The sequence below is a fragment of the Vombatus ursinus genome, unplaced genomic scaffold (genome assembly GCF_900497805.2).
Source record: "Vombatus ursinus unplaced genomic scaffold, bare-nosed wombat genome assembly UNPS02009835.1, whole genome shotgun sequence".
Lineage (NCBI taxonomy): Eukaryota > Metazoa > Chordata > Mammalia > Diprotodontia > Vombatidae > Vombatus > Vombatus ursinus.
The window spans coordinates 24,907,774-24,933,488 of NW_020949613.1; the positions used below are offsets into that span (position 1 = coordinate 24,907,774).

A 25,715-nucleotide genomic window follows, 5' to 3' on the forward strand; every position below is an offset into this window, starting at 1 on the left:
CTTCACCTGTGGAAAGGACTAGAATACTCCAAAGAAGAGGAAAATTTACTTCTTTTATTTTTTTTTTTTTGTGAAACAGGGGAAGTATTTCTGTTTTTCTGTGAAGAAAAAACAAACCAGAAAAAGAACAAAGTTTAGGGGGATTTTTACAGTGAAGAACAGATAACTAGGAAACCATGCTTAACTAGAAAAGGGACTGAGACTGAATATGAATATATATATATATATATATATAAAATGACGTATTCCTTCTTTTCCTTTGCTGTCAATCATAGCAATCATTAGTCATACGATATATTATACTTCTCAAGATGTGTTAGCTTCTAATGGTTTCCAGGAAACTTTTAAATTAAATGGTATATACACAATTCTAAACTCAAAATGTAAAGGGAAGGCATGGGCTGTCATAACAGTACTTTAATATATTTTTTCCCCATTACTTCTTCCTTTTAGTACTTTTATTTAACATTTACTTCCGTCTAGCTAGCTTTAGATTTCTGTGGTTCTAGCAAATTGTTTCCTTTTTTGGTTTCCCTTCCTCTTTCTTCTTCTCCCAATTCATTCTTCATAATTTATTGCCATGGTTTCTCTCTAAAGTACCTTGTCTGAATTTGGCTTTTTGCCTAATTCCAGGAAGATTGCAATTAGAAGTAACATTGACTTTTTTCTTCTTTCCTCATTTTGCAAAAGCTATGTCTGTAGGTTACAATGGATTTTCTGAACTTTTAAAGTGGCTACTTTGATATATTGGGAAACTAATCTAATTTTCAAATGGAATTTATTCTTTTTTTTTTTTCCATAAAAACGTTCAGCATCGTGGATGCATTTAATTTCCTCCAAACTGAAATTTTTTTACTTCAGAAGGACCACAATAATAAAAGCTACATTTATATAGTAATTTATAAGCTATAAGTACTTTCCTACAAATTATTTACTCCTCACAAGCCTGTGAAGCAATGCAGATATCATAATCTGCAGATAAGCAACTGAGGCTGAGCAGATGAATGATTTGATCAAGATCATAGAGTTAATGAAGAGTCAGATCCTAATCTGATTTCAAGTTCATTGTTCTTTTCATTGTGCTATGGTACCTCTGACAAAAGACTCATCAAGCAATGTCTGTCTGAATAGCCCTTTCTAGATTTTAAAATTATTTTCAAATAAATCAGTTATGGAAAATGAAGACAAACTAAAAGTAGGATAATGCTTTTTTAAGTTCAAGTTTTCTTTTCTTTTCATTTTTTTAGGGGACGGGCGTGAGCACAAATAGAAATGCAACATTCCTACCCTCTGCCTCTTATAGAGACAAATAAATTTGGAAGCAGGTCACCGGCTTCATATAGAAATCTAACAAAAGCAGTATTTCAAATACAGATACATTGTATCTGTGCGTGAGGGTGTGTGTGTGTGTGTGTGTGTGTGTGTGTGTGTGTACGTAGGGGCAGTGTTTCTAGATGTTCTGGACAAGTTAGACAATGGAAGGACTAATAAACTTCAGGAGTAACCTCTTTTCAGGAGAAATGGAAGAGCCTCTCTCAGACTTCGTATTCAATTGATAGCCCTCAGCTTGACTATCCAGCTACAAGAAAACCAAACAAAAAACCAAAACTAGTCAGTTCTGCTGAAAGGCACTGATATACAGTACTTAATTACTGTGACAGGATACTTTAAGCCTCCCTTCTCTTTCCCACAACATTTTTGGTTTCCTTCCCAGAAACACTGGCTTCTTTCTTTAAGCACATAGAGTTTTAGAGCTGGTAGACAACTTGCTTTCTTGATGCTAAAAACTCAATAAAATTAGGAGGAAGCTTTTACACAGCCGAAAACGCAGACTGGACCTGTCAGTTTCTCTTTTTTCCCCGAAAACTATTAAATGAAGACCTGGGTTCCACTTCAGGCTTCGCCACTTACTTCCATGAAGGGAGACAGGTCACTAGCGTGACTCTGGACAAGTCATTTAATCTCCCAGGACCCCAGTTTCTTCATCCGGAAAATGAGGGCGATGGGATTGAATGGCCGCTACAGTCGCTTCCAGCTCTAAATCTGTGATCTAAGGAAATTCCCCAGTGGCAATTGCCTAGCGCCGTGCTAAGAAAGAGGGGCGACCTCTCTCCCTCCCCCGACTCCTTCATGCGCGCAGCCCTCTTATGCCTATCTATCGGATCAAGACCTAGAGCTAGGCAGAACAGAGGTTGAGAGATGGGGGTGTGGAGCCGCGGGACAGGACTCCGACATGCAAGCCTCGGGAGATTGAAGGGGTTGCCAGGGAGTGTGGCCGCGTGGGCGCGCACGGTGGCTGCCAGCTCCCCCACACTCCGAGAGGCGCGCGCCCGCCTCCTCTCCCCGCCTCCCTTCCGCGCGCGCCTCCCTTCCCTCTCCACGCCCTGAGAGTGACGCGCGCCCCCTCTTCCTTCCCCACTCCCTGGGAGCGGCGCGCGCCCTGCATCCCTCCCCTAGCCCGCGGCGCCGGCGGCCCCGCCTCCGCCTTCTCGGGCTCCTCTCGGTGTCGGTGACGTGAGCCCCAGCCGAGTTCCTCCCTCGGACTCTGCTCGGCGCGGCGGGCGGAGGGAGAGAAGGGGAAGGCGGAGACGGGGATCAGCTGCACTGGGAGCAGGAAGTGGAGCAGGACCGGGAGCCGCTGCCGCCGCCGTCCCTGCCAGGAGCCCCGCGCCAGCAGCACCCTGCCCTTCTTCCCGCTGGGCAGCCGCTCAGTCCTGCCTTCCTTTTTCTCTTCCTCTTCTCCCTCTCCCGGCCGCCTCCGCTCTGGGACACCCCGCCCGCCGCCGCCGCGGCTCACCTGCCTCCCAGTCCAGGTGAGTGAGGGAGGGAGTGTCCACACACCAGGGGCAGCTGCGTGCGCCGGCCGGCCGGCCGGAGAGGCTCTGGTCTCGGTCCCGCCGCTGTGGGCCGGGGGCTGCGGAGGGGCAGCCCGGGCCTCCCTGTCTCCCCCGCGGGCCCCCACTCTTTGCCCCGGAGTCGGGGCAGCAGCAGCATTGTCCTCTGCGTCTGCAGGGGGTGTGGTGGGGGAGCTAGGGTCTCCATGGGGAAAGGCGAGGGGTCACTGCCGGGCTCTTTCTCCCCTTTTCCCCGACTTCTGGGAAAAGGGGAGAAAGAAGGGGCATGCAGCCGGGCCGGAACAGAAGACAGTCGGCTCGCTCTGTAGCTTGGGTCCGGCCTGTGAACCTGCTGGGTGGCGAAGGTGGGGAGGTGATGAAGATGGAGCCCATTCTGCGGGAACCACTTGCCGTGCCTGCCCCCGGGGCTGTCTCTGACGCTCACAGTAAAAGGCAGGGAGAGTTTGGGAGAAAAAAAAATGAAAACTTTAGGAGTTGATTAGTAAGCACTTAATAAATTCCATTTGGATTATTATTAAGAAAACGTCTTTGCTCTTCTGTAGGCAGATAATTCATGTCCTCCAGGAATCAAACCAAAGCAACAAGCACGTATTATTAAGCACCTACTACGTGCTAGGTGCTGTGCTTAAGTGCTGGGGACTTGAAAAGGGCAAAAATATTCCCTCCTCAAGGAGCTCACAATTATGTACAAACAAAATATATACAGGACAAACCGGGGATATAATTCAGAGGGAACACACTAACAGTAATCTTTTATTTTTGGTAGAAAGATAGCTTTAAAAATATATTTTTTTAGAATATCTTTTAAAAAAATCGGTACCTTTTGTTTTTACATCCCATTCATTTCTGAATATATTATTCCTGTACTACCCATCTATCCATTCATTCCTTCTAGCAAATCAAAAAAGGGAAAAAAAAATGCAGTTGAACAAAACTAGCAAACATTACCTAGACTACAGGCCTAGTCACTTTTCTACACCCATAGTTTCCCATCCATATCATGAGTGGCCAGAGCTTCATTTTTTTTTAACTCTTGCATGATCTCCATTGAATCTTATATTTTGATTAAATGACTAAAAAAAGCAAACATCTAAGTAAATCTGTTCGATAAATGAAAGAATCAACTTGCATTAATAATAATGTAATTGTGTAAGTGATTAGGTTAAGGATTTTAAAAAACCAAAACTGCATTTCACATTGCTCTAAAAATAATAGAAGTTAATAGAAGTAAGTTACTAAATAGACGTTTACTCCTAAAAGGGTAAAAATGCCTTCTGTTGCTGTGATTTTGATTTCAGGGAACTTGTAGTTTGATAATTGTCCTCTTCCTGATATTAGCCCAACCACTGAGAATATACTGACTTTTACATCCATTAGTGTTTTCATAATACATGTTATGGAGGCAATATTTAAGTACTAACCTACAAGTATTAATGTCAGGAATACCACTGAAACTTAACATAAATTTTTGAAGCTGTTGTGATTTAGTGATATAGATAAAATATATCTAGTTAGAATTTATTGGGGATTTTTTTTCCTTCCAGAGGAAACAAGATTTTAGCATAACTTCTTAAATCAAAGTGATCTCAAGGTTTAACAGAAATTACACTTGCCATAAAACGTGGATCTTGAACTTGGATTGGTAGTGGTCAGGGTACAAAGGTTAACAGCAAAGCAGAGGGTTTTTTGCACAAATTAACTGAATTTAAAGAGATGTCTTCCTTGGGCTACAGTTTGGTGATTAGGACCTGTTCAACAAAATTATCATATTTCATTCATCAAGCAACGTAATTACCATGTGGTGGGCCACTGTCAGAGGAAGAAATAATAAAAGTATTACTCATGTTTTTTGTAAATTTGCTTTTTCAAGTACTAAACTTATTTTAGATAGTTATTCAGAAATTTATAGGTAGAGTGGTAAACAAGGGTCCCTTTAACCTTTTTATAAATTTGAATACTGAATTTTATATACAACCTTTTTCTTCTAGCCTTTGTTCCAAGTGTAGTTTCAGAAACTGTTAAAAATCAGTAAGCTTTTTTAGGTGGGTGGAGAGGAGAGAGTATTGATAGTGATGTCAGAAAAAAGAAGGAAAAGAGTAACTATGAAACATTAAAAAAAATACATAGAAAAGAGCAGAGGGGGAAGTTCAGAAAGACATAAGCAAGATGGTTTCAGAACTATAGTGTTAAGTTTATAATATACTTAAAAAAAGCTATTACACAGTGGATATTTGTGGTTTTATATGTAATTTTTCCTGTTCTTTGTATTCATATATAGAAATAATTATGTTCATTGATATTTGTCGAGTTCATAACAATAAAAAAATATAAAAACAATAACATAAAATATTTCTTCTGGAATAACCCCCCCAAACTATATCATTTTTATTTCAGTTATTTCACTGAGTTATTTTTAAATTGGACTAAAGTATAAAAAAGTTTCAGTAGTAAAGTTTGTAAAGAACAGTAGTCAGGAAGTGAGAGAGCAGCCGAAGTTTCATCCTGTTGTGAATGTGCTTAATGTGTATTGAATATTATGTCACCCATTGTTTAGACAATTATGCTTTATTGGGGAACTGGACCTGCGATTTCCTTCAACAACTTTTAAAAAAAGATTTTGACTGATTTGAATAAGTATAAGTATCTGAAACATTTAATATTGTTACCTAGTTTTAACTACTTTTTATATTTAATAGAATCTTGAATTTATGGAACATGCCTATCTAAAATAGAAATTTTGAAATTTGGTGACTTGGAAATTACTTATTTGCATTTCATATCCATAAATGACTTGATTAAAATTTCTTTAAAAAAAGACTAAATTTGATAAATTATGGTTTATTTGAATTATGATAGTTGGAACAATGTGGTTATACTTTTGTATCGACCCTTTGGTGGAGAGAATTGTTTAAACTGCCAGAAGAACTGGCATTGTATTATCGAGGGTAATTGGAGGTTTGATATGGCTACTTACTTTTAGGTAGGAGCTTCTGATTTAATTCCTGTTTTTTTTTTTCTTTGATAACAAGTCAGTACTAAACAGTGTCAAGCATAATCTGTTGCCTAGTATTTTCACAAATTATTATTGCTTAGCTAAAATGGACTGTATAGATTATAGAACATAGAATTAGATAGGCTGTTTGCTGTAACCTCATCCCTAGCTTACGCAGATGAGTAAAGCTATCAGTTTTCGCTGTAGCTAAAATGAATAGTAAGTTGCTTTTAGTGAGCACTGTTTTATTTATCCTAAGAGAAAAGATTTTTCCCATAAGAGTGAAGTATCCTTTTCAATACTATTCAGCCAATTCTTTTATCTTTCAGAGAGGGTTTATTTTCAAAATGTTTTTACACTGCTGCTTGCACTGATTAATTGTTGTTAACAGCAGTGCTGCTTTATTAAGCTCTCTCCAGCCCCCTTTTCCTTTGCTTATATTAGGCAAGCAGGAACTGAAAGGGAAAACTTTAGTTGAAAATAATGTCTTTTCCTGTCCTTAGGAAGATGTAAGCTAACTAGTGTGCAGAAAGGACCATGCAAAGCTTTGGGAACCAGCATCTTTTGCATCTGAGTTAATGAATGAAATAGGAGGTAGGTAGAATCAGGCAAAGGAGCAGAAAGGTGGAGGCAAACTGGTTTGTCTTTTTTTTTTTTTTAGGGGATTTTGTTATTTTGTTTAAAGTATTGTGAATTCTTAAACCACATATAAATGTAAATGCACTTTTTTTCTATTATGTAGTACAAATGTAAGAATATAAGAAATGCCTTCCCAAGCTTAATTACTTTTGTGTTATCAGCACTGCAACTCCTTATCTTTACTGTAGATAATTGAACTTAATGGAGTTAAAATGAACTTTTGAATTCTGCTATTGGAGTATTCAATAAAACAATTTTTTTAAAGGATGCATTTAAAATAATTTTCAGTAGTAACTACACAATTTGATAAGTGCCAAACTTAAATAGACAACAATCATTAAATGGAATTTTTTCTTGAGAACATCGTTGACATAAATGGTGACTTAAGGAAAAGTAGGAAGTCAAAGGGATGCACCCAGTAGTACCAAACCACGAGAAACATAACTGGAAGAACCCATCTGACCCATTTGTCTTCTTTAGAAATGTTGTAGTACCAGAGAGGAATTTATTTGTTATGTAGAAAGCATATTTCTCAAATGAAACCAAAACACTGTAATGCATTCCTTCTTTGTATACTCATATGATGCTACTAAGTAATGTACAAAGGAAGATGTTAGTAATTGAAAGCCATAGAAATCTTTTGTATATGCTATATGCTCATTTGATATGTAGTCGTACAAGTTAATCTTTGTAAAGTAAGGTGCTGCATGTGGCAGGAATTTTTATTGGGATAGGAGTTTAAAATAGGTCATCAGTATTGTAGATGTACGCTTGGTATACTATATAGAAGGCTGGTCTCACAGCCAGAAGGGCAGGGGTTCAATTCTGACTGACACGTACTGGCTGCCTGTGTGACCCTAGCTAAATCACTTAACCTATCAGTGTTCCAGGGAACAACAACAACAACGGCAGCAGCAACATCTTCATCTTTTAAAAAAAGTTTTATTGATATTTTTAGCTTTTATAAAATCTTAATTTCTGAATATTTCTTTCACCCCTAACTAGTGAATGGCCACATATGCTTTTCAAATATGAGTGGTTCCCTTAATCAGCTCGTATGTTTCTTTTCAAAAGGAGAGGGGAGTTCCTAACCTGTGTCTCTCACATGACTTTGTCACAACATTGCTGAATATCCAGGCAACTTCTTAACACAGAGGTTTTTAACCTGGGGTTTAGGGATTTCCATGGAATCCATAGCTAAATTTCAAGAGGTCCATGAATTTGGATGAGAAAAAATGCATCTTTATTTTCACTACCCCTTGGTTTCTTTTTTAATCCTATGTATTTTATTGGAAAAATTTTAAAATATTATTCTCAGAAGTGATCCATAAGGGGCAGCTAGGTGGCACAGTGAATAGAGCTGTGGCTTTGGAGTCAGGAGGACCTGAGTTCAAATCCAGTCTCAGACACTTCACACTTACTAGCTGTGTGACGCTGGGTAAGTCACTGAACCCCAATTGCCTCACCAAAAAAAAAGCAAAAAAAAAAAGTGATCCATAGACTGCCAAGGGGGGATCCATGATACAAAAAAAGATTAAGAACCTCTGGTTCAAAAATTATAAGTTTCAGAGAGAGTGCTGACCTGTCTTGGTAATGTTGCAAGTTTGTCATTGGGAGTTCCCTGTACCAAGGTCAAGTTTATCTCTACCCATCATCATTCAACAAGTATTAATGGCACAGTGGAGGATTCAAAGAAGAGAAAGATGAACTCTGTCCTCAAGTAGGGTATAATCTAGTTGAGATGAGTATAAGGGGTGGGGTAAGATAGGTACAAGGAAGAATATGACAAGGGCCATAATAGAGGTAGCAATAAAGGAGAATGAGTTGCTAATTATTTTTACTCCTTCATTTATGTAGCTGAGAGGATAATGGAAAAGCTTTATGCAGGAGGTGGGTTTTGAGATGGAATTTGCAGAATGGGTAAGATTTTTGAGAACAGCATGGGCAAGGACGGTTGGTTTGAGGAATAGTGAGAAGACTGGTTTGGCTGGAGCACAGGGTTACAAGGGAACAGAGGGAAGTAAGGACAGATTGTGGGGCCTTGACTACCAAGTTGAAGAGTAGAACAGTTGTACTTTGAGAGCATGTCTTAGATCAAATGTTAGGGTTTCAAAGACGAGTAAACTTTTGATGGATTTGTAATACAGTTGGGAGAGAAAAGGCATAACCATAAACAGATAACTAATAGATAGAATTTAAATTCTGAAGGTGCCTATGCTTTCGGACAATGGTGTGAGCACCTCTCATGCTGAAGTTTACACAGAATTACTACTCTTAACCTCCTAACAGTGCCGTATGGGAAACTGGGTGTGTGTGTGTGTGTGTGTGTGTGTGTGTGTGTGTGTGTGTGTGTGTTGGTTATATTGAATTAGGAATATTCTAAAATCAGGACATTAGTATTCTTCTGGTAGTTGTATCCAGTGGCTAGAAGTTTATATAATTTAAAAATTTTTATTTTTAATTGGAGAACAGTAGTTGAGGTACTAGATGATTTATTTTTGGCATATTAGCTTTCTTGGTGAAATTGATGATTTCTTTTTTTTTTTTGGGTACATCATTTTAAAATTTAATTTTTTAAAAAAGTCATTTTATGACTGATATGTGACATTACAAAAGTGACATTTTTAAAAAATACTTTTGGTGTCTAGCATGCATCATTATATTTGTTGATTATAGTTATATTTTTTCTTTATATTTAGATGTCAGTAATGAATAAGGTGAAGGGGTGTGTCTACATATTTCTAATCCTGAATAACATTTTACTGTTGTTTTGAGGTTCTTTAATTATATACCTCATATAATAATCAGTATTAAGTAAGGCTGGACCTACCAGTCAGTGAATTAGACTGACACAAGTATTTATTGATTTGAAGGTGAGCTTGAACCTGGATGAGCTTGCCTGCTCCAGATATCTCCCCTGCTGGCTTTCAATATGCCTGAAATACCCACTATTAGAATCACTTCTTTGTTACAATATAAATGTATTACCTGGTAGAGGTAGCCGCTAGAATCATCCATTATCGCATTGTCAGAATAGGGCTCTGTGAAAATGGGACCTGGGACAGATAGATTTTGATACAGGCTAGGGATAAAGGAAAGGAACATGTAGTTCCTCTGGGTAGGTTAGGAGGCTTAGGGGGTTCAGAGAGCATTAGGAGGACCTTAAAAACAAATGATAAAATTTTGCTTAGGGCTTAGTTTCTCAGAGTATACATGGAATCTCATATATTCAGTACAGACCTCAGATTTTCAGCTTTTCGAGACTGCTTTACAAGTGAATCCCTTTTCCTTCTTTTAAAAAAATTACCATATTTAGTAGGACATTTGAATCCAAAGAGTGTAAGATAGAGAAAATATTAAGTTTGGAAGAAGCCTTGTTAAGTTGTTTATTCCATTTTTTTAAGGTAGGTTAAACCAGATGCTCATAGTCTGGATTGAATAGTACAAAGTGCTATATCATCACCAGAGTGTTTCTGAATGAACATTAAAGCTCTTCTTTGACTTTTGTGTTTGGGTTTTCTTGCATTTACTTTTTAGAGGTTCTTTAATTCAAAACTGAAATTGTTAGTAATGGCCATATCAACCTAGCTACCTATACCATAGTTATGTCAGTGGAAATAGTCTGTTTGCATTCTAAGAGCTCATTGGTAATTCTGTTTTTTTTAAGTATTTGGTTTTATATTTGTGCTTTTTTGACAGTGTTAATCAGCTAATAATATTTATTATCAACTATGTTGTCGAAACAGTATTGTCGATGAATACCTTGGGCCATTAGTAGGATTTCTCTGGTGCAGGTTAGAACATGATCTTGGTCCGCTTTCATATTCTCATTTATCAGCATTACTGGGATTACTACAGATGGCCTATCACTTCTGGTCTTCTTGTGGCTTTGTGCACAACCATCATTTTATGGTTTTAGTTAGATGACTGTTTTTAAGAACTTCTGGTAATCTTTATGGCTTTTTTTTTTTAGCCCTGTGCCTTGCACATAGGAAGCACTTAATACATAATAATAAAAACTGCCATTTATATTGCATTTTAAGGTTTGCAAAGTGCATTACAATTATTATCTTTAACTTACAACAACCCTATGAAGTAGGTGCTTTTATTATCTCCATTTTACAGACAAGGAAACTGAGGCAGACAGAGATTAAATGACTTGTCTAGAACCGCACAGTTACCAAATTTCTGAGGTCAGATTGGAACTCAGGTTGGAGTCAAGAACTCTATCCATAATACCACGTAGGTGCCTCAAATGCTTGTCGATTCTTTAGAACCAACAATAATAATAAGTGGGCTATAAACATAACCTTACTTTACTCCAGTAATGATGGGGAATAGATTAGAGAACATTGTTTTAAACTTTGAAAATATTACTATATAAATTAAACTTTTTAGTAACTACTCTAGATTGCCAAGCTTTTTAAATAGCTATAGAAAATGCCTTTTATTTATAGTATTTTGATGTTATCTGTATTTTTAGGAAAAGGCAGTGAGGTAGTTGGGTTAATGGAAAGAGCACTAGAGGACCAGGGTTCAAATTCCATACCTGCCACTAATTATTTGTGTGACCTTGGCCAAGTTACTTCATCCTCATCCTCATTCTCATCCTTAATTTCCTCATCTGTCAGTAAGGGAGTTGGACTAAATAATCTCTAAGGTCCCTTACAGCTCCAAATATGTGTATGAGCACTGGGTTTACAGTCAGAAGAAATTTGAATTCTAATCCTGGTTCTCACTTACTAGCTTTGTAAAAGCTAGTAAGTAAAAGTGAGCAAAAAGACTCACTTCTCTTGAGACTATTTTTTTAATTTCCCTGTCTATAAAATGGCAGTGGCAATATGTTTACCATTTATATCACAGAATTGTTGTAAAGGAAATGTTTTGTAACCTTTAAAGTGTTGTATAAACTTGTCATTGTCATTTTTGTTTGTTGTGTAGGTGGATGGGTAGAATGAGGATTATAGAGTAGGAAAATTTTGATTGACTTCATATGATCGTTTGTGACCCTTGTTGCCACATAAATATAATAATCAAAGGGTATAAGATTTTGATGAAACAGTGAATTTAGATTTATAGTTGAGTAAAATAGTTCTGATTTTTCTGGAATGTTATGTGTCCTTTATAGCAACTATTTTTTTTTTTTGTTACCATGTGATATAGTTGTAGAAAACTGAGCAGAATAACTATACCATATTGAAAGTAGATCCCATGCAGTTTAAGAGCCATGTTGTGAATAAACATTTTTTACACTTGACTAGAATCAAAACTTGCTGGAAGCTCAGACGATGGCTACTTATTTGAAAGACCAGTTCAAAGTGAAGATAACAGTTCTGGAATCAGCATCATTTTCTTAGTCATAACAAGCCGATGGAAAAGAAAAGTAAATTGTTTTTGCTTCTTTGTAGTTAAAAAAAATTTTAAACGTGAAAGGTCAACTTTTATTTCTTTCTGCATTTCCTTCTGTATTATGTGTTAGGGAAAATTCAGTAACTTTACATTGTACATGTAATTTTTGTTTTCTGAGTTAGAGATATTTGTGATGCATGGGCAGTGAATTCACACATGGGGTGAATTCAAGTCTTTTAAGCTCTCTTTACTGAAGTTTCATCATTTGTAAAATGGAGTAAATAAACTATCTTTAAGGGCCTTTTCTAACTTCTGAAATCTGTAGTGGGGGTTCCTCATTTTTCCCATTCTTCTGTATTTTATAATGGGTGTTTCTTGATATGACTTTGGCTAGCTAATGAAAAAAAAAAAGTTCCGTATTGTTGTGGGGAGGAGCTGTTGGTTCTAGTTAAAGCTCCTTAACTAAAATTGTTGCTCTTTGGCCTTGGTCATCTACCTACCCTGGGCCTCAGTTTCTTTATTTTTATAATGAAAGGGTAATACTAGATGATATCTAAGGTTTGTTTCAACAGAGTATATTACTCCTACCTTCCTTATTATTGTGGAGCCCAGTCCCTCAGGCTTGCGATCTAGTTGTTGTCCTGGATTCCCCACTATCTCTTTCTCTCTCCTCCCACCATGTTCACACTGTTGTCAAGGCCTTTTGCAACATCTCTCAAATATGCCCCTTCTCTCCACTGACACTGCCATCACTGAGGTACGGGCTCTCATCGTTTCATGCCTGGACTATTGCAGTAGCCTGCTGGTGGATCTGCCTGCCTCAAGTCTCTCCAATCCATCCTCCATTCAGCTTCTAAAAGAGATTTTCCTAAAATGCAGGTCCTGTCATGTCACTTTTCTACTTAGTAAACTCCATTGGCTCCCTGTTGCTTCCAGGAGCAAATATAAAACGTTCTGTTTGGCGTTTAGAGCCCTTTATAACCTAGGCCCCCCTTACGTTTCTAGTCTTTTTACACCTTACTCCTCCACATGTATTCTTCGATCCAGTAACAGTGGCCCTCCTGGCTCTTCCACGAATAAGACACTACATCTCTTAGCTCCAGCCATGTTCTCTGGCTGTCCCTGTGCCTGGAACACTTTCCCTGTGCTCTGACTACTGACTTTCCTGGCTTCCTTTAAGTCCCAACTAAAATTCCAGCTTCTGCTGGAAGCTTTCCCCAATCCCACCTCTTAATTCCAGTGCTTTTCCTCTGTTAATTATTTCCTATTTATCATCTTTTTAGATTGCTTTGTATATATTTGTTTGCATGTTGTTTCCCCCATTAGATTGTAAGTACCTTGAGGGCAGGGACTATCTTTTCCCTCTTTCAGTATCCCTAATTCTTAGTCCAGGGCCTGGAATATAGTGGACACTTAAAAATGTTTATTGATTAATGTTTTCTGGAGTAGATATATTCTTGCGGAGTTGAGTGTTCCATGGGGAAAGCAAACCAGTAATAACATATTCTAGAATTAAAAGCCTGTTGTAAAATAGGGAGTAAGAGTGTGACTAGTTCTGTGCTTTAGTGGATATGATGTAATGTTATGTCTACTTGAAGTTATGAGATAATACATTCATTGTGCAAAAGTAGAACATTAGACCTTGTACTTGAAGTGGTATCAGTTTATTTACAAGTAAGATAGTTTATTGTAATATTTAATTACTACTTTAAAAAATTGATTTAATTTTTAGTATTTCAGATAACAACATGGAGTAATAGAAAAAGTATGGATGCAGAGTAATAGTACTTAAGCTTGAATCCCAGTTACTGTGTAATTTATAGCAAGTCACTCAACCTATCTGAGCCTATGTCTATAAAATAACTTGATCTCTTAAGTTACATTTCAGTTCTAAGTCCTGTGATCTTATGAATAGTTTTGCAATTTGTTATTCTCTTTATCATTTCCTGACTTTCTATTTTCTAGTTTATCTTAATGTAAACTAAATTTTAGGAACTAACCATGACACACATATGGCATATTGTCACTGTCAGGAATACATTCCTGAGGATAATATAAACAGTGAGGAGGAAAGATTTTCTACAGTGTCTAGGCTGAGACCTGTTCAGTGTGGGAAAGTGTTGTATCTTGTTTTTCTGTCCAGTGTCTACCCTGCCCCCTTCCTCCATCTGTGCCAGCCTCCATTCTGCTCTCAAAAGGGCCCCAGGGAAAGAGAGATACAAAAACATTGGTTGAGTAAGAGGCTGCTAGGCCAGGTTTGGGTCTCTTGGGGTTGCTGGAAGAATTTGTTTGCTTGGACAGGAAGATAAATGAATGAATGTGGATCATTGAGAATTTAAAGAATATTAACATCTTTTATTTATACATTTAAACTCATAATCTAGTTTTTTGTTTTTGATTGTTATAGTGAATAGGAAATAAAAAGACTGGAGATGGACCACGGTTTTAGTATAACAAGTGAATTTTAAAATAACACTTGAGTCACTGTACATTTAGACTTAGATTTTAATAGAATATGGAGGAAAGTAACTTTAATAACATGTAAAAATCATTTCAAAATATAATTTAATAAAATATAATTTAAAAATGCATTTTCTGCTCATGTTCAGCATGTTTTATAAACTGTTCTTTAAAAAATTCAGAATTTCTAAACCCTTGAGCCTTTTTAAAAAAAAAATATAGTGTTTATTTGTATTGAGCTACTCATAGCACACAGAAAATTCTGTCCTGAGGGATATTCATCCTAAGGCTGCTGTTCTTTTTATGTTGGGTTATTTGAATTTCCTTTGAAGTGTGGATTGGGTTATTCCAGAGAGGTTTCTTCCCTTATTTGTTCTAAAATTAGATCAACCAGCTGTGTTTTGGTTTGTGGGTACCTTGTGTTTTTCTTTCAAACACTGTGATCTTAGTGGCTATGGGACAAAATATAGAATATTTCTTGAAAAAAAGATAAGTTTCTCTGCATTTCCTGTTTAACAGGCTCTTTGCAGATGAAACAGATAGGACATCTTGCATATTTAATATGTTTGTCTTTGAGGTTTTAAATAATTCTGTGATTGGGTTTGGTGACTGAAATTGGACAAGATGTTTGTATGTAGGTCATAAAACTGGCATCTGTCTAAAATTGTTAAATTTATCATCGACTGATAGCACATCATTGTATTAGTTTTGTAAAGGCTGTCCAAAAGGTATCTTGAAAGAGTTTTTGAAATTGTACAGGTTTTTCCATACATACACATATGATGAAAGGAATATTGGTGCTGAACTCTCCTGTAAATCTGCTGTGTTACTAGATAATTTTATTTCAGAAAATCTCAGAGTTGGAAAGGACAGATGTCATTTAGTCCAAACCATACTCAGAGATATTTGTGATCTCATTTATGTGGCATACATCAGATGATGCAGAATTGTAACGGGCATCCCAGCTCATCTTGTGTGATACTTGGCTTTGTTTTCCTATAAGTTCAGTATAGGGGGCCTTTCTCACTTTCTCTTGATTTTCTGAGAACATCATAGGAAAGTTTGGAATTCCTCACTCTTGCCATGTGACTGCCCATCATTTTCAATCATATTTTCTCTGCTGACATCCTTTATTCTGGTTCTTTGTAGTTCCCATTTGTTCTGTGGTGAATTCTACCGAAAACCACTTGTGTCTCTCCATTGTCCTTTGAGTGATATTCAGTTTTAATTCTCTGGAGGCTTTGTCAGTTAGGTGGTGCAGTAAATAGAGCACTGGAGTTTCAGGAAGAAGTTTGCAGTTAACAAAAGAGCTTTTCATTTTTGTAAAGACAGGGTGGGTCACTCTTGTCCTTCCATTTAGCTAAATACAGTGTCTATTCAAAGTATCTATATTATGGGCATGCTTTTTAGGTTGTCTATCTAATTGCATGTCATGTCTCAGTAATAAGAATTTTTGATCCACTTGGCTCTTTTTTTATGGATGGTTAGGCCATACTTTTTTGAGTAGTTATAGATTTCATCCAGGTAGTAGTAGTTCTAGGGCTTGTTCAAACTAGCACAATGTTGTCCACAAAAGGAAAATCTGGAATATTTTATCAAATAAGAAATCCCTCTGAAATCTACTCTGACACTCAGACTTCCTCAGCACCCTTTGAACCTGGGACTCCTCACTTCCTTTGATTAGAGTGGGTGCAGGTTGGATATTTGGAGAGCTCCTCTGTAATCCTTTACCATTTAAGCAGGAAATTCTCCTCATAGTTTTTCACCTTGCTGTGCTTCTGGAGTTAATGAGCTCCAGGAACTCATTCTGCAAGATGAAATTGACTCTAACTCAACCTTCTAAAGTCATTTCCCACTGCTGGTACAGGTCATCATGACCTCAAACCAGGTATTTCTCCTTCCCCCTTCAACAACTTCTTCTTCTCCTCCTCTTCCTCCCCCCCCCCCTTCTTCTTCTTCTTCTTCTTCATCTTCCACTTACTAGCTATGTGATGCTGGGCAAGTCACTTAACCCCAGTAGCCTCGCAAAAAAAAAAAAAGATGACCTTTGTGTATGCACGTGTGTGTGTGTGTGTGTGATAGCCAGAAGGCCAATCTAGTTGGATCAAAGAATATAGGAAGAGTGGTAATGAATAAGAACATTAGAAAGGTCTATTAGGGGCCAGGCTGTGAAGGACTTTAAGAGCTAAATACAGTAGTTATATTTGTTCGTAAGGACAATAGAGAGCTATTGGAGTATATTGATTTAGGGGAGTAACATGGCCAAATGTGCAGTTTAGGAAAATGATTTTGGGAGCTGGTGAGGGATGGAATAGAGTTAGGGGACACTTGAGGCAGGAAGGCCATTCAGGAGGCTATTGCAATAGTCCAGGAGAGAGGTGATGAGGGCCCTGAAGTAGGGTAGTGGCAATATGAGTAGAAAAAAGTGATGGATACAAGAGGTGTTGTGAAGGTAGAAATGGTAAGAATTAAAGTTGCAGCAAGTCATAGAAAGGATAATGATAAGGAATTATCATGGTCATGAGTAGGCTAAAACATATTACCAGTTTAGAATTGTGTGACTTCCAGAATCCAAGATGGCAGCGTAAGCAGTAAGTCACTCTCATGTTCCCTTATTGACCTCCAAAAACCCAGAAAATATCGCCCCAGGAATAATCCTGGAACAGCAGAACTAGCAGAAAAATGGGGTCGAGTATTTTGTTAGCCTTGGGAGGCTTGGGGGATCAGCAGGAAAGGTCCCTCTCACTTTGAATGAAGGGGAGCACAGTCCAGGACCTGAGGCATCCTGGCGAGCCAGGAGCATGCCCCACTTCAGCAAACCAGTGGGAGCTCCTGAGCCTCAGGGTGGTGGAGCAAGCAAGCACCAACACCAGGACCCCCACATGCCTTTGCCACAGTCAGGGGAAATAAAATTCTTAAATAACCCATTTCAGAAAAAGAAATTGCACAAGCCATCATTGAACTCCCTAAGAAAAAAATCTCCAGGGCCAGATGGATTTACAAGTGAATTCTATAAAACATTTAAATAAGAATTAGTTCCAATATCATATAAACTATTTGGGAAAATAGGTGAAGGAGTCCTACCAATTTCTTTTTATGATACAATTATGGCACTGGTACATAAACTGGGAAGAGCCAAAACATAGAAAGAAAATTATAGACCAATTTCCCTAATGAATATAGATGCAAAAATTTTAAATAAAATATTAGCAAAGAGATTACAGGAACTTAACATGAGGATAATACACTATGACCAGGTAGGATTTATACCAGTAATGCATGGCTGGTTTAATATTAGAAAAACTATCAGTGTAATAGACCATATCAACAACAAAACTAACATAAATCACATGATTATCTCAGTAGATTCAGAAAAAGCTTTCGACAAAATGCAACACTCCTTCCTATTAAAAACACCAGAAAACATAGGGATAAATGGGGTCTTCCTTAAAATGATAGGTAGCATCTATCTCAGCAAGCATTATGTGTAATGGGGATAAGCTAGAAACATTTCCAATAAGATCAGGGGTAAGACAAGTGTGTCCGTTATCTGTTATTGTTATTATTTATCTGTTAAACATTATCTGTTAATGTTACAATACTGTTATTCAGTATTGTACTAGATTAACTTTAGCAATAAGAAAAGAAAAAGAAATTGAAGGAATTAGAATAAACAAAGAAGAAACATACCTCTTGCTCTTTGCTGATGATATGATGGTATACTTAGAGAATCCTAGAGAATCAAGTAAGAAACTACTTGAAATAATAAACAACTTTAGCAAAGTTGCAGGATATAGAATAAACCCCCATAAATCATTGGCATTTCTATATATTACTAACAAAGCCCAACAGCAAAAGAAAGAAAGAGAAATTCCATTTAAAGTAATTGTAGACTATATAAAATGTTTGGGAGTCTACCTGCCAAGACAAATCTAGGAACTATATGAACACAACTACAAAACACTTTTCACACAAATAAAGTCAGATCAAAATAAATGGAAAAAATATCAGTTGTTCATGGGTAGGCTGAGCTAATATAATAAAAATGACAATTCTACCTAAAATAATTTACTTATTCAGTGCCATACCAATCAAACTGCCAAAAATTATTTTATAGGGCTAGAAAAAATAATAACAAAATTCATCTGGAAGAACAGAAGGTCCAGAATATCAAGGGAATTCATGAAAGGAATTGCAAGGGAAGGTGGCCTAGCCATAGCAGATCTTCAGTCGTGTTATAGAGCAGCAATCATCAAAACTACTTGGTACTGGCTAAGAAGTAGAGTAATGGATCATGTACAAAAATATGTATTGCAGCTCTTTTTGTGGTGGCCAAGAATTGGAAATTGAGGGGATGCCCATCAATTGGGGAATAGCTGAACAAGTTGTGGTATATGAATGTAATGGAATACTATTGTGCTATAAGAAATGATGAATAGGAGGACTTCAGAAGTAGAGTAGTGGAATAGGTTAGGTACACAAGACACAGTAGTCAATGAATATAGTAATCTACTGTTTGATAAACACAAACATTCCAGCTTTTGGGATAAGAATTCACCATTTAACAAAAACTGCTAGGAAAACTGGAAAATAGCATGGCAGAGACTAGGCACACACCAACATCTTCCACCACATAGCAAGATCAAGTTAAAATGGGTACATGATTTAGATATAAAGGTTGATACTATAAGCAAATTAGGAGAGCAAGGAATAGTTTACCTGTTAGATGTATGGAAAACAGAAGAATTTGTGACCAAATGAGATGAGGAACATCATGAAATGCAAAGTGGATAATTTTGATTACATTAAGTTGTAAAGTTTTTGCATAAACAAAGCCAATGTAACCAAGATTAGAAGGGAAACAGAAAGCTGGGAAACAATTTTTATAATCAATGTCTCTGATAAAGGTCTCATTTCTAAAATACATAGAGAACTGAATCAGATTTATAAGAATACAAGTCATTCCCTAATTGATAAATGGTCAAAGGATACGAACAGGCAGTTTTCAGATGAAGAAATTAAAGCTATCTATAGTCATGAAAAAATGCTCTAAATCACTGTTGATTAGAGAAATGCAAATCAAAATGACTCTGAGGTATCACGTCACACCTATCAGATTGGCTAACATGACAAAACAGGAAAATGATAAATGTTGGAGAAGATGTGGGAAAATTGGAACACTAATGCATTGTTGGTGGAGTTGTGAACTGATCCAACCCATTTTGGAGAGCAATTTGGAACTATGCCAAAAGGGCTATAAAACTGTGCATACCCTTTGACCCAGCAATAGCACTTCTAGGTCTGTATCCTAAAGAGATCATAAAAATGGGAAAAGGACCCACATGTACAAAAATATTTATAGTAGCTCTTTTGTGGTGGTCATGAATTGGAAATTGAGGGGATGCCCATCAATTGGGGAATGGCTGAACAAGTTGTGGTATGTGAATATAATGGAATGCTATTGTGCAGTAAGAAATGATTAGTAGGTGGACTTCAGAAAAACTTGAGAAGACTTACATGAACTGATGCTGAATGAAGCGAGCAGAATCGGGAGAACACTCTACACAATAATAGCAACATCATGTGAACTTTGCTCTTCTCAGCAATGAAAAGATCTAAGACAGCTCCAAACAACTCATGATGAAAAATGCTATCCACATCCAGAAAAAGAATTGTAGAGTCTGAATGCAGATCAAAGCATACTGTTTGCACGCTATCTCTCTCTCTTTTGTTTCTTCTTTCTTGTGGTTTCTCCCATTGGTTCTAATTCTTCTTTACAACATGACTAATGTGAAAATATCTTTAATGTGAATGTATATGTATAGCTTACATCAGAACGTATGCCATCTTGGGGAGGGGGGAGGAAGGGAGGAGGAGAAAATTTAGAACTCAAAATCTTAGAGAAGTGAATGTTGAAAGCTAAAAATAAATTTAAAAAAAGAGGGACAGAGAGACTGTGAGAAACAGAGAAAGAAAAAGAGAAAATCAGACAGAGAGGCAGAGACAGAAACAGAAAGAGAAGAAGAAATGGAGACAGAAAACAGAGTCAGCTCTCAGAAAACAGGCTTTGTTTTGATTTGATTTACTCAGTCTAGTATTAAGGGATGAGTTATTATACAAACACTTAAATTGGAGAATTAAAAGATACATTAGAATTGGGAAAGGGAAAATTTTTTACCTAATTTTCAGGAAAGAGACAATAATGACAATACAAATTGCAAGTTTGACTTCAATTTTCATCAGAGTTTTAGAATGTGATATTCAAAGATTATTAGTGTAAACCGAGAAAACGAAACAGCAATCCAAAGAAGCAGCAAGGTTTCATCGGGTATAGGTTATTACAGATTTGACTGACACAGGTACTAGACAAATAAATCAAAAGAGTGCTACAAAGTACATTAAGATTTCGGATTTTTTTTTTAATAAAGCCTCATCCCTCCCCAGTTAAAAAAAAAAAAGAATTGTGCTGATGTCGCTAATATGAAAATTTCTTGCATGACTTTGTATGTATAATAGGCATCGTATATCTTACCTTCTCAATGAGTGGGGTAGGGGTAGAAGGAAGGAAGAGAATTTGGAATTAAAAAGAAATATACTGGAGAAACAACTAAAAGATATCATCAGAGAGTTATACTACTAGAAAAGCTTACCTAAGCTTGTTACAGAGCAAGGAGTCCAGGTTCTTTGGACTAACTGTTAGAGATGTAATGTGAAGAAATCTAGAGCAGGGCTTAGTAACTGTTTTTGTGTCATGAACCCCTTTGGTAGTCTGGTGAAGTCCATGGACCCCTTTTCACAAAATGTTTTTAAATAAGAAGGAAATGCTAAATTTCAATTAGAAATTAACAAAACTAAAAAGGTAATTTTTTTCCCATCTAAGTTTATGGATTCCCTGAAATCTATGCAAAATCCCAAGGTTCAGCCCTTTATCTAGAGGAAGGTGCTCCCTTTCCTCTCAAAAAAACAACACATGGGTAAGAGAGGGGAGTGAGAATTTGTAGGAGGGCATAGACAAGAGCTGTATAGGATAATAAGGTTTGGAGGCATTGTGATCTACACCACTGGAAGAAATACCAATGAGAATGAGATCACAGATCCTATCAGAATGTCAATGAGGTAGCTATACAGGATGGTTTTGATATAGTCCTACTGAAGTCAAGGGTCCAAACCAAACAACTTTTAGTAACTTTGTTGCTCTTGTGAGTACAGTGCTTTGAAATAGAAATTCAGTAAATTAAAAGCTCTTATATTCACCAAAATACTTAGAGTAGCACTTTTTGTAGTAGCAAAGAACAGTAGGTACAGAACAGTAGGTGTCCATTGATGGGGCAATAGCTAGATAATGGAAGACACAATACGCATATATAGTTATATATAAAATGTGTATAAAATGAATACCAGATAATTTTGAAGGGGAAGGTTTCATGTAGAAGATGGCACAGGAGCTGAGTTTTGAAGGAAACTAGGGATTCTAGGAAGATAGGGACAAATGTAAAGTCGTATACTTGGGATTAAGAAATAATCAACGAAAATACAGGATTAGCAAATGTGACTAGACAACACTTCATGTGAAGAAGACCTGGGATTTTCAGGGGGACAGTGTAATGTTACTGTCAAAAAAGCTGATGTGATCTTACACTGAATCAAGGGACAGCACAGGGTCCAAAAGGGGACTGTTGATAGTAACTACATTGATTACCTGAAGAATATTCTTATTAAAAAGGTAGGCCTCTTTTTCACAGAGAAGCTTTGTGTCATTTAGAGCATCCACATAGTTTCCCAAATAACACCTTGCCCTTCCTTCTTGTCCTATTCGGTTTAGTGTTTATTTGCAATTTCTGTTCAAGATGTATGTACTGATGTATGTACTCACCTCTGTGAGTTGCCTTTCTTAACTGTAAATCATGATCTAGGCAATCGATAATCTTCATCCTTTACATCCTATCCATCTGGCAGTCTTCTTGCCATTTGGACCTCCAGAGATCATGCCCTGAGGTACCTGAGCCATTCAGCTTTAGAATTTGTGCTTGGGATCAAGCTGGCCAGATTGGTGAGTTAGCGAGCATAAACTCACGTTATATTATAGCTAGCTAGGTCCACATCAGACCACATCATGCTTTAGATCCCATCCACATCTTTTTTCCTGACTTTCTCCTTCCCTGCACCACCCCCTCAGCTTGTTAAGGCCTTTTGCTTTGAGAACCTGGAACCAAATTAGTATTACTATTGCTTCAGGCAGAGGCCGGTCAGTTGAACTCCTCTAAGGTGTTAGCATTTTTAGATGTAGACCTTCATCTATTGAACAAGAATGTGTAATAAAGTATTCTACTACCTTAGTGATCTGGAATAGTAATAGTGTGTGTGTGTGTGTGTGTGTGTGTATATGTATATGTGTATATATATATATATATATATATATATAATGTGTGTTTTTAAAATTCAATTTATTTCATTTTGTCTCAAATTCTTTCCCTTCTCTTTTCCCCTCCTCTGCTCATTGAGAAGACAAGAAAAATAAAATCCATTACAAATATGTATATTCATGCAAAATATAAATTCCTGTATCAGCCACATCCCCCCCGAATAATAGTATGTACAAAAAGGTATAATTTTATCACCAGTAGGCTCACAATTTAAAATGCTTGTTAAAATTTCTGTGTGTTATTTTATTTAGTGAAGGCTAGATCTTTGCTTCTGTATGCTCATCATTTACCAGAGCAGAAGCTTGAGCTATGAATTGGGATGTGTAGGATGAAGAGTTTTTCCACTCTTCTTAGAGTAGCACCAGAAATGAAAAAGCCTGACTTAGAGAACGTAGATAATACTCCCTTTAGTACCATGATCCTCAGGGGTTCTTCCTGGTGGCAGTAGTAGCGTCAGTTGTAGAAAGCCATTACCTGCTGCCACTACTTAATTGGCTTGTGATAGGGAAGGAAAAGAGTGATGAGAAATAGAAGGAAAGAGGTGAGAGATAATGGCTATATTTATAAATCTGTTGCTTTGAAAGTTGTTTACTTAGACTTGCATTCCCAGCACCAAACATAATGCCTAACGCCTAGTAGTCCATGTCAGTAAATCTAGTAGAATTAAAAAAAAAATTAGTATAAATAATTGGTCACATTTATGTAACACTTTAAGATTTGCAAAGTAGCTTACATTATTTAGTTTTATCCTCACAACAACCTTGTGAAGTTGTCAGATGAAGAAACAGGTTTAGAGATATAAAATCACATGCCTTGGATCACACAGCTAGTATCTGAAAGGGAAGTAAATCAACTGAGTCCAACTTTAGCTGCCTCTCAGTGTTTCTTGGATTGGAATGCGTAAAATATTATTTCCTGAAATTTATAGAAAGATCAACTTTATATTAAATATCCAATATTTAATCTAAAAATTTATAAAAAAAATAAAAGATTTACATGAAAGGCTCTTTCTCATTGAGTTGTGTGTAAAAGTGGGATCATATCAGGCGTTTACCTTGTGTAGCTTTTGTCTGAATATATGTTTAAGGCCAAAGAGTCATGGACTCTTGGGCTGGAATGGATTTTAGAAATTTTGTTGTCCAGTGATTTTAGTTTATAGGTCAGGAAACCAAATTGGAGTGACTTGCTTAAGGTTACACAGATGATTAATAGCAGTGTTGGAAATAAAATCCTGGTCTCAGTTCCTAGACCTAGTTTTTTATATTACATCATATCCACCTTGCTTAACTTTCCATAAAAATGATCATATATTGTGTCCTATACTAAAAAAATAAAATCTGAAATGATTTCAGATGTATTTCACATACATGTTTGGCTTAAGGAAGAAACAATAGTTTTATTGCATAGGATCCCAGGGTTGTTTTCTTCCTGTTAGGTGGCTCCCAGCTAAACAATACCTCTCATGAAATTACATACTGTAGGATAAAGAAAGCTTAGATTGAGACTGTTGTTGGATGATTTCACATTAATCCTTCTCAACTACTGGAGAAAAACCCTAAAAATAATATTGTCCAACTAATGGTAATTACTGTTAGTAACCTAGCTCTACTTCCTCAGTTTATGTTATACTTTACAGTTTACAAAGTATCTTTCTCACAACAGTCATATGAAGTTGTAAGGATATGTAATTCTCTCTGTTTTATAATTGAGGAAATTGAGGCTCAGAAAAGTTAAATGGTCACGTAACTAGGAGGCAGAATCGTTATCATCATCTTAGCAAAAAAGGATCTATAAATACTTACAAAAGTGAAAAATTGAAGATTTTTGATAGTGTATGTTGAAATTTTGTAGCTTTCATATAAAATGTATTCATCTAAAATTTCAGAAAATAGACTAGATTTTGATATGCTTTTACACTTGCTTGGTACTTTTTATGAGTCAATTTCTTTAATTTACTTGAGGCTAATGTATAAAAAACACTGTTCTAGGAAATACTGGGGCCTAATTTTGAAGATAGTATTTTGATTATTAGCACATAAATTTAATATAGTAGAAGCATACCAATATAAATATAATTTTAAAAACTTCTTAGGACATGGAATGATGATGTTTGAATGCATGCATTCAGGGACTCTGATCTTTAGATTGAACTTGTCTCTCATGAAAATAGGAATTATTTCTTTCTTTGTATCCCCAGTGCTTGGCTTAGAATTTGATATGTAGTAAATGCTTAATAAATGCTCATTAATCATTAATGTAATTGCTCATTACAATCATATTATATTAGAATAATTTTCTACCTGCAGTATTAGAATATTATGAATATGGTATAATTTATTCTAGAACTGAATCTGAATATATTTGTGAATGAGAATGTTGACCTTTGTGACTCACATATGCTACTCCAGTCCCTTGCCTGTTAATTCAGCAATTCAATTCAACAAACATTAAGTGCCTACTTATGTGCAGGCACTGGAGGTACAATGTGAAAGACAAAATAGACCCTGCCTGTAAGGAACTTAAATGGTGAGTGCAAATGAGTAAAGCTTGCACACAAATTTTTTCCTTAAAATATATGAGCTTTTTTGCTTACTATAAAAAAGTAACTATTTTTAAAGTTAAAACATACTTTTTTGTCCCCCCTTAGCATTGTGCCCTGATTTCAAAGTATAAGTTCACTTTTGGCACATATTGGCTGTGGGACTTTGGGCAAGTCCCTTAGTTTCTTAACTCTATGAGTTTTTACTTTTTAAAAAAATATGGTATTTTATTTTTTCCCAATTACATGTGAAGACAATTAAAAAAAAATTAATTTTTTTTTTTTAGTTTTCAACAATCACTTCCATAAGCTTTTGAATTTTAAATTTTTTCCCTCTCCATCTCTACCTCCTTCCCCAAGACAATCGTATATAAGCTCTACATTTCTAGGCATGAAGGACAAACAGTGAAAACTCAGTCAAGAGAGAAAGTGTCATATGTAGAAAGACCAGTATAGCT

General features: G+C 36.6%; 1 protein-coding gene across 4 annotated transcripts in view; it reads left to right on the forward strand.

Moving 5' to 3' along the window:
• The first annotated feature begins 2,634 nt into the window (after nucleotides 1–2,634).
• The window catches only part of MYO6 (myosin VI), a 236,477-nt gene continuing 213,396 nt past the window's right edge, over nucleotides 2,635–25,715 (forward strand). For 3 of the 4 annotated variants that reach the window (XM_027852915.1, XM_027852916.1, XM_027852917.1), the window contains exon 1: nucleotides 2,635–2,813. The gene's annotated coding sequence lies outside the window, so the exon portion shown is untranslated. The remainder of the gene's footprint in view (nucleotides 2,814–25,715) is intronic. The other variant, XM_027852918.1, reaches the window with a different exon arrangement.